General features: G+C 38.6%; 1 non-coding gene across 1 annotated transcript; it reads left to right on the top strand.

The window, feature by feature from the left end:
- The first annotated feature begins 2,769 nt into the window (after positions 1-2,769).
- Positions 2,770-2,842, top strand: TRNAF-GAA (transfer RNA phenylalanine (anticodon GAA)). Its single transcript has one exon. It is a non-coding gene; the product is annotated as a tRNA-Phe (tRNA).
- Positions 2,843-9,885: the final 7,043 nt, after the last annotated feature.

The following is a 9,885-nucleotide window of genomic DNA, read 5'->3' as shown; positions in this document are numbered from 1 at the left end:
GAACGGCTCGAACACCGCCCAAAACAGCTCGAATTTGAGATTGGCGAACAGTTCGAGTAGAACAACGCTCATCTCTAATACTGACATCAAAGTTTCACCACATTTTGGGACAAATGTTTTCATTTTCAACATTAACAATCAGTAGAATATTTTCTCTAAATTTGCATCTCCTTTCTTCACTCCAATTGTTTCCACCTAATAAAAAATAAAGCTTGATGCAACATTATGCTTACAAATTGTGTTTTATGCTCAATCATCACCTGTCCTACAGAGACACAGTCAGAATTACCCTGGCAAATTGAGTAAATTTGAAAATGTAAAAAAAATGCAGAATTTTTTTTTTTCCATTCATTCACAAAGAATTAATGTAAGTTCTTAAATATGTACGCAAAATAGTGGGACTTTCAAATATAGATAATCTTGCAAAAACAAGTCAAAGTAAAAATAAATACATCCAGTTGTGACATCTACAGTGTGTTGAACGTTCCTGAATCTAAATGTGTCCAGTCGAAATAGGTCAGTTGGGAGAGCGTTAGACTGAAGATCTAAAGTTCCCGGGTTTCGGCAAAAGTTTTTTTCTTCACCCATTAAATTTTAAGCAGAAAATAAACAAAGCATATGGACTGACTTTTTACAGAAAATGTGAAAGTCCTAATCATTATAACTATCTACAGGAAATAAAATGATAGAAACTTGAGAACTGAACACTTTTAACTTTTGAGGAAAATAATATTTTTTGTAATTTTTCCTTCATTCTGGATGTCATCACTTTGTTTTATTTTAGTTTGACTTAGCTGTATGAGGATTTAAAGGAAACCTGATAGCTAATACGGGCAGCATGTATCAGACACTAGCTGAATGATTTCAGCCATTTATGCTTGACTATGAATTGCTGTGGCATTACTGAGACAAATATGCTTCAAAAATATGCCAGCAACAAAGCTGTTTGGGGAAAAAGCCAGGAAGGCAAAAAACACAAGCCCCAACTCAGGACCGTTATCTTTCATTCTAAAAATAGGGGATGCCACGTTAATGGTAAGACAATGAATCCACATATTTGGCATTTCTCTAGCGAGGAGAGCCCACTTAAAATATATGGGGTGCTAGTCTATATAAGCGCAAGCTGGGCAATAAACTGGCTTATTTGCAATTCTGCATGTTGCAGAGTGAAAACACCTGTTGGACAAAATTAGTAATTGCCGGTGTTGATGAATTCATTGTGAGGAGTAATTTATAAAATGGGATCACTTTGGAGGGGTTTCTGCTGTTTTGGTACTTTTGGAACTCCGCAAATGTCACCCTCAAAATATTCTTGCAAAATCTGCATTCCCAAAACCCAAATAGCGCTCTTACTTTCAAAGCCCTGCTGTGTGACCAAACAAGTAGTTTCTGAAGGCATATGTGGCATCACCGCATTTCAAAGAAATTGTGCAACTCTAGATATTTTCACAAGAAAAACTAAATATATATTGACCTAAATTTACCATTAATATAAAGTACAATGTGTTACAAAATAACACTATCAGAATCATAGGGATATGATAAGCATTTCAGTGTTATTGCCACATAAAGTGATACATGTCAGATTTAAAAAACGGTGCTTGGTCATGAAGCTGAAAATTGGCTGTAACTAATAGCTTACAAATCAATATTAAAATAAATGAAATCATGGTATATTTCCTTTCATCACAAGTAATGCTCATCTTTCTACTGCTTAGCTTAGAAAGAGTTAAGTTACAAAAGGCAGAAGAAGTCAGGATGGCCAAGAGGTCTAAGGCGATGCATTCAGCTCATTGTCTCTTATTGAGGTGTGGGTTTGAATCCCACTTCTGACATTAACATTTTCTTTCAAGAAATTGTACAGCTTCACTCCTGTTACTGATTAGTTGGTGGTCCACTCTATGGTTGGCAATCTCAAATCAAAAACTAAAAGTGATGGGGCTTAGCAAAACCAATTCTCAACACTGGCACTTTGGCAGTATTCCTGGGGGTCCTTGAGGCAAATCTTAAATGTCCTGAATTTGTGCTTTCACAAAAGACTTCTGGGAACATCAAATAGTTTCTTTGTGCATATGTTAGTTGTTGCTTTGGCATCGGAAAAATACTGTGGATAGGAAAATGGGAGGGAATATTTCATCTCTATGTGTTCTCTGTCCTTATTAGGGCAGAAAGTGAACCTCTAACGTGCTGTCGTGGAAGATTCCTAGAAACCGAATTACCAGTAAGTCTCATTTCAGATTTTTTTACCTCAGGCATCAATAGACTATAAATATACTTAATAAACAAAAGCTAAAAGAGCAGGTGAACATAGTTTAACAAGTCTGAAATGCGCATGTGATACTGACATCAAAGTTTCACCACATTTTGGGACAAATGTTTTCACTTTCAACATTAACAATCAGTAGAATATTTTCTCTAAATTTGCATCTCCTTTCTTCACTCCAATTGTTTGCACCTAAGAAAAAAATAAAGCTTGATGCAACATTATGCTTACAAATTGTGTTTTATGCTCAATCATCACCTGTCCTACAAAGACACAGTCAGAATTACCCTGGCGAATTGAGTAAATTTGAAAATGTAAAAAAAATGCAGAATTGCTATTTTTTTCTATTAATTCACAAAGAATTAATGTAAGTTCTAAAATATGTACGCAAAATAGTGGGACTTTCAAATATAGATAATCTTGCAAAAACAAGTCAAAGTAAAAATAAATACATCCAGTTGTGACATCTACAGTGTGTTGAACATTGCTGAATCTAAATGTGTCCTGCCGAAATAACTCAGTTGGGGGAGTGTTGGACTGAAGATCTAAAGGTCCCTGGTTCAATCTCGGGTTTTGGCAAAAGTTTTTTTATTCACCCATTAAATTTTAAGCAGAAAATAAACAAAGCATATGGACTGACTGTTTACAGAGAATGTAAAAGTCCTAATCATTATAACTATCTACAGGAAATAAAATGATAGAAACTTGAGAACTGAACACTTTTAACTTTTGAGGAAAATAATATTTTTTGTAATTTTTCCTTCATTCTGGACGTCATCACTTTGTTTTATTTTAGTTTGACTTAGCTGTATGAGGATTTAAAGGAAACCTGATAGCTAATACGGGCAGCATGTATCAGACACTAGCTGAATGATTTAAGCCATTTATGTTTGACTATGAATTGCTGTGGCATTACTGAGACAAATATGCTTCAAAAATATGCCAGCAACAAAGCTGTTTGGGGAAGAAGCCAGGAAGGCAAAAAACACAAGCCCCAACTCAGGACCGTTATCTTTCATTCTAAAAATAGGGGATGCCACGTTAATGGTAAGACAATGAATCCACATATTTGGCATTTCTCTAGCGAGGAGAGCCCACTTAAAATGCATGGGGTGCTAGTCTATATAAGCGCAAGCTGGGCAATAAGCTGGCTTATTTGCAATTCTGGATGTTGCAGAGTGAAAACACCTGTTGGACAAAATTAGTAATTGCCGGTGTTGATGAATTCATTGTGAGGAGTAATTTATAAAATGGGATCACTTTGGAGGGGTTTCTGCTGTTTTGGTACTTTTGGAAATCCGCAAATGTCACCCTCAAAATATTCTTGCAAAATCTCCATTCCCAAAACCCAAATAGTGCTCTTACTTTCAAAGCCATGCTGTGTGACCAAACAGTAGTTTCTGATGACATATGGGACATCACCGTATTTCAATGAAATTGTGCAACTTTAGATATTTTCACAAGAAAAACTAAATATTTATTGACCTAAATTTACCATTAATATAAAGTACAATGTGTTACAAAATAACACTATCAGAATCACGGGGATATGTTAAGCATTCCAGTGTTATTGCCACATAAAGTGATACATGTCAGATTTAAAAAACGGTGCTTGGTCATGAAGCTCAAAATTGGCTGTAACTAATAGGTTACAAATCAATATTAAACTAAAAGAAATCATGGTATATTTCCTTTCATCACAAGTAATGCTCATCTGTCTACTGCTTAGCTTAGAAAGAGTTAAATTACAAAATCCAGAAGAATTCAGGGTGGCAGAGCTGTCTAAGGCGCTGCGTTCAGGTCGCAGTCTCTCCTGCAGGCGTGGGTTTGAATCCCACTTCTGACATTAGCATTTTTTTTCAAGAAATTGTAAACCTTCACTCCTGCTACTGATCTGTTAGGGTTCTGCTCCAATTGAAAACTAAAAGTGATGGGGCTTAGCAAAACCAATTCTCAACGTTGGCACTTTGGCAGTATTCCTGGGGGTCCTTGAGGCAAATCTTAAATGTCCTGAATTTGTGCTTTCACAAAAGACTTCTGGGAACATCACATAGTTTCTTTGTGCATATGTTAGTTGTTGCTTTGGCATCGGAAAAATACTGTGGATAGGAAAATGGGAGGGACTATTTCATCTCTATGTGTTCTCTGTCCAAATTAGGGCAGAGAGTGAACCTCCTAAGGTGCTGTCGTGGAAGATTCCTTGAAAACGAATTACCAGTAAGTCTAATTTCAGATTTTTTTACCTCAGGCATCAATAGACTATATATATACTTAATAAACAAAAGCTAAAAGAGCAGATGAACATAGTTTAACAAGTCTGAAATGCGCATGTAATACTGACATGAAAGTTTCACCATATTTATGGACAAATGTTTTCACTTTCAACATTAACAATCTGTAGCATATTTCCTCTAAATTTGCATCTCCTTTCTTCACTTCAATTGTTTGCACCTAAGAAAAAATAAAGCTTGATGCAACATTATGCTTACAAATTGTGTTTTATGCTCAATCATCACCTGTCCTACAAAGACACAGTCAGAATTACCCCGGCGAATTGAGTAAATTTGAAAATGTAAAAAAAACGCAGAATTGCTGTTTTTTTCTATTCATTCACAAAGAATTAATGTAAGTTCTTAAATATGTGCGCAAAATAGCTGTACTTTCAAATATAGATAAAATTGCATAAACAAGTCAAGGTAAAAATAAATGCATCCAGTTGTGACATCTACAGTGTGTTGAACATTCCTGAATCTAAACATGTCCTGCCGAAATAGCTCAGTTGGGAGAGCGTTAGACTGAAGATCTAAAGGTCCCGGGTTTCGGCAAAAGTTTTTTTCTTCACCCATTAAATTTTAAGCAGAAAATAAACAAAGCATATGGACTGACTGTTTACAGAGAATGTAAAAGTCCTAATCATTATAACTATCTACAGGAAATAAAATGATAGAAACTTGAGAAATGAACACTTTTAACTTTCGAGGAAAATAATATTTTTTGTAATTTTTCCTTCATTCTGGACATCATCACTTTGTTTTATTTTAGTTTGACTTAGCTGTATGAGGATTTAAAGGAAACCTGATAGCTAATACGGGCAGCATGTATCAGACACTAGCTGAATGATTTCAGCCATTTATGTTTGACTATGAATCGCTGTGGCATTACTGAGACAAATATGCTTCAAAAATATGCCAGGAACAAAGCTGTTTGGGGAAAAAGCCAGGAAGTCAAAAAACACAAGCCCCAACTCAAGACCGTCATCTTTCATTCTAAAAATAGGGGTTTCCACGTTAATGGTAAGACAAAGAATCCACAGATTTGGCATTTCTCTAGCAAGGAGAGCCCACTTAAAATGTATGGGGTGCTTGTCTCCATAAGCGCAAGCTGGGCACTAAACTGGCTCATTTGCAATTCTGGATGTTGCAGAGTGAAAACACCTGTTGGACAAAAATAGTAATTGCCGGTGTTGAATTCATTGTGAGGAGTAATTTATAAAATGGGATCACTTTGGAGAGGTTTCTGCTGTTTGGTACTTTTGGAACTCCGCAAATGTCACCCTCAAAATATTCTTGCAAAATCTGCATTCCCAAAACCCAAATAGTGCTCTTACTTTCAAAGCCCTGCTGTGTGACCAAACAGTAGTTTCTGAAGACATATGGGGCATCACCGCATTTCAATGAAATTGTGCAACTTTAGATATTTTCGCAAGAAAAACTAAATATATATTGACCTAAATTTACCATTAATATAAAGTACAATGTGTTACAAAATAACACTATCAGAATCACGGGGATATGTTAAGCATTCCAGTGTTATTGCCACATAAAGTGATACATGTCAGATTTAAAAAAAGGTTATGAAGCTCAAAATTGGCTGTAACTAATAGGTTACGAATCAATATTAAAATAAAAGAAATCATGGTATATTTCCTTTAATCACAAGTAATGCTCATCTTTCTACTGATTGGCTTAGAAAGAGTTAAATTACAAAAGCCAGAAGAAGTCAGGATTAGAGATGAGCGGTGTTCGAATCGAACTGTTCGCCAATCTCAAATTCGAGCTGTTTTGAGCGGTTTTCGATCCATTCGGCTAACACGAACGATTTGAAAAAATTCGGCTTTTCGAGGTAATGTTCGGTAACTGTTCGTGCACCAAAATCATAACTGGATTTTTTCACTGTAATGCTGATAATCAATGTTAATATGTAGTTTGAGTGTACAGCGGGGCGGGGGGAGGGGCAGGGGATGGATCTCTGCAAAAATAATGATCTCCATTTTTTTTTCTCTTTCCCACATTTACAGTGGGGCGGTGCAATCTGTCAGCCTATCAGCAGCGCACACACAGAGCGAACTGCTTTTTTTCACACAAGCAAGGGCATGTGTCATTGGCTGTGTATGTCACATGTCCTTGCCCTATAAGACCCAGCCATTTTCCCCGTCGCCACCATTTTCTCACTGCTGCAGCTGCATGTTAGACGGCACGGCTGTTGCTGTGTGCGCTATACTTTCAGTGTTAATTTCAATCCAATTTTCTCAGAAATATACAGATGGCTTGGGAGTAGGGAATAGTTCTGATTGCAGTCCTTTTGAGGACTAGGTTACAGCATTTCCTACGACTTTTAACAGGCAGGTCTGTGCTCTTAAATAGACAGCTTGGGAGTATTGACTAGTTTTAATTGCAGTCCTTTTGAGGACTAGGTTACAGCATTTCCTACGACATTTTGCCAGGCATGCCTGTGCCAGTGCTGTGCTAGTGTTTTCACAGCATTTGGCTAAATCTAGCTAAGCAAATCTTTTTGGCCTCTTGCAGTGTGTGTTAGTCTGTGGAGAAGCGTATCTGTGTTGCAAGCTACACCACCTGTGTATAGAATACAATTTTTTTTACTGCACCTAGCCAAGTAAAACCTTTTGGGCATAGCATCATTCTATTAGGCCACCTGTACTAAGCTCCACCAGCTTGCAAATTAGAAATAATTTTTATCTGCATCTCGCTCGGAGAATAATTTTGGGCCTGTAGCAGTGTGTGGGACTTGTATTAGTCCATCTATACTATGTTCCACCAGCTTGCAAATTAGAAATAATTTTTATCTGCATCTAGTTCGGAAAATAATTTTGGGCCTGTAGCAGTGTGTGGGACTTATTGTATTAGTACATCTATACTAAGCTCCACCAGCTTGCAAATTAGAAATAATTTTTATCTGCATCTAGCTCTGAAAATAATTTTGGGCCTGTAGCAGTGTGTGGGACTTATGGTATTAGTCCATCTATACTAAGCTCCACCAGCTTGCAATTTAGAAATAATTTTTATCTGCATCTAGCTCTGAAAATAATTTTGGGCCTGTAGCAGTGTGTGGGACTTATTCTATTAGTCCATCTATACTAACCTCCACCAGCTTGCAAATTAGAAATAATTTTTATCTGCATCTAGCTCGGAAAATAATTTGGGGCTTGTAGCAGTGTGTGGGACTTATTCTATCAGTCTATCTATACTAAGCTCCACCAGCTTGCAAATTAGAAATAATTTTTAGCTGCATCTAGCTCGGAAAATAATTTTGGGCTTGTATCAGTGTGTGGGACTTATTCTATTAGTCCATCTATACTAAACACCACCACCATTGTATGTAATAAAATTGTTTTACTACATCTAACCCAGCCAATCCTTGTGGGCTAATACCACAGTTTGGCCACTCAGCTCTGCTCGGTTCCCATCCATCGTTTTTTGTGCAAACAACTCCAGAGTTGTCAATTAGTTAACCACCAAAATGAGTGGAAAAAGGCCTGCTGCTGGTGGAAAGGGGAATAGGTGTTTTGGGAAGGGAAAAAAAGGTTGTGTCCGTGGGGTAGGTGTTAAAGCAACGGTAACATCTGCAGAAGAAAGACGATCTTCCAGCCAAACTAAGATGTCTACTTCTTTTAGAGGACAATGTGATACGATCCCTTTCTTACGGCCACGCCAATCGCTACAAATTCCAGATGAGGCACAAAAACAGCAGGTGCTTCAACGGCTATCAAGTGCTCCTTTAAGTGGGCTCTCCTTCACCTCAACATCAACATCTCAAATACTTCAGTCCTCAGAGGTGTCACCCCAATCGCACTTGCTTCCTCACAGCTCCCAAGTCTCCAGCTGCCCGTCTGAGTTTGGGGTAGATCAGATGGTTGAATCTGCAGAGCTGTTTACTAGTGTTGAGCCACCCCCGTAGTGTTCGAGTTCGTTTCGTCGAACATCCGTATGTTCTACGAACTGTTCGTCGAACACCGTTTAAACCAATGGCAGGCAATCAAAAACACATAGGAACGCATAGAAAACACATAGAAAACACTTCAAAGGTGTCCATAAGCTGACAAACTGCTCAAAAGATACAACTAACACATAGAAAAGTGACAAGAACATATAGTCATTCGAAAAGAAAAGAGGTGGAGGAGTAAAAGGAGGGGGAAACACAGATATAGGCATGTCATGCCCTTCTAAAACCAAAAAAGTGCGAAGCCGACACGGCCAGTCCGTTCCTTCCCGTGCGACCTCCGTGTCGCCGGGTTTGTGCCAGAGCTGCGTTGGACCCTGACGGCCAGTCCACCTCTCCCAATACTGGTGCCTGTCCGCTGGTGGTTCGAGCGACCCCCTTGCGGTGGAGGAAGGTCTAAGCTTTTTAATTTAAATTGTCTCTCTAATTTGAATGGGTACACTTTAAATCCTTTTACAAGGATCTATTGGAGGGCAAGTCTGATGCCAGCAGCTGCGTGAATTCCAGCTCCAGTAGCGTCCACTTAAGCTGCTGCAGATAAAAAGCTTTTATAAGGATTGAGCTTGGCGGTCCACCACAAGGCGTCCTACCGGAAGTCCCAGCCCCTGTGCCTTGGGGTGCCTCCTGATGCCCTTCACTGAGTGTCCCAGGGGCCCGAAGCATTTCCTTTGAAAGAATTAAGTGTCCAAACTACAGGTGGTGTAGCTTGCTTAACAGCTGGGATAATCCGCTGACTAGCATACACTGCTACTAGGCACAAAGTATTTCCTGGGCTAGATGCAGTTAAAAATTTGTAATTAGATACTCTCGTTGGATGCTGAGAAAGCATTCCATAGAGTCTCCTAGCATGCCATATATTATTCTCTTAAAAAGCTTGGGGTAGGGGTCTAGGGGACCATTTTAAAGCCAAAATCACGGTCCTGTATTGCAATACGTCACCTAGGCTGAAGATAAATGGAATATTTTCATCACCTTTCATAATCACCAATGTGAAAAGGCAGGGATGTCCTCTGTCCCCTCTCTTATACATCCTAGTCACGGAGCACCTGCTCTCATCAATTCGCCATAACCCCAATATTAGGTGGATTGAGGTGGGAGGCACCGAGTACAAGTGCTCTGCATTTGCTGATGATGTCCTAGTATATATCACTGAATCACATATATCCATCCCTGCTGTTATGGCTGAAATAGATCACTTTGTTACATGGTCAAATTTTAAAATCAATGCAGCGAAGTCTGAGGCCCTCGATGTTTTCCTCCCCAAATCCATACAGGATTCCATCCAGTCCAACTTTACCTTTGCCTGGCCCTCACAGGGTATCAAATACTTAGGAATTCGTATTCATGGAGACCTCTCCCGTCTATGTTTTCTTAATTTTGGGCCC

This window comes from Phyllobates terribilis, unplaced genomic scaffold (genome assembly GCF_046119375.1).
Source record: "Phyllobates terribilis strain yellow unplaced genomic scaffold, ASM4611937v1 Scaffold_12__6_contigs__length_324123572, whole genome shotgun sequence".
Classification (NCBI taxonomy): domain Eukaryota; kingdom Metazoa; phylum Chordata; class Amphibia; order Anura; family Dendrobatidae; genus Phyllobates; species Phyllobates terribilis.
This window is presented reverse-complemented; position numbering and strand designations above follow the sequence as displayed.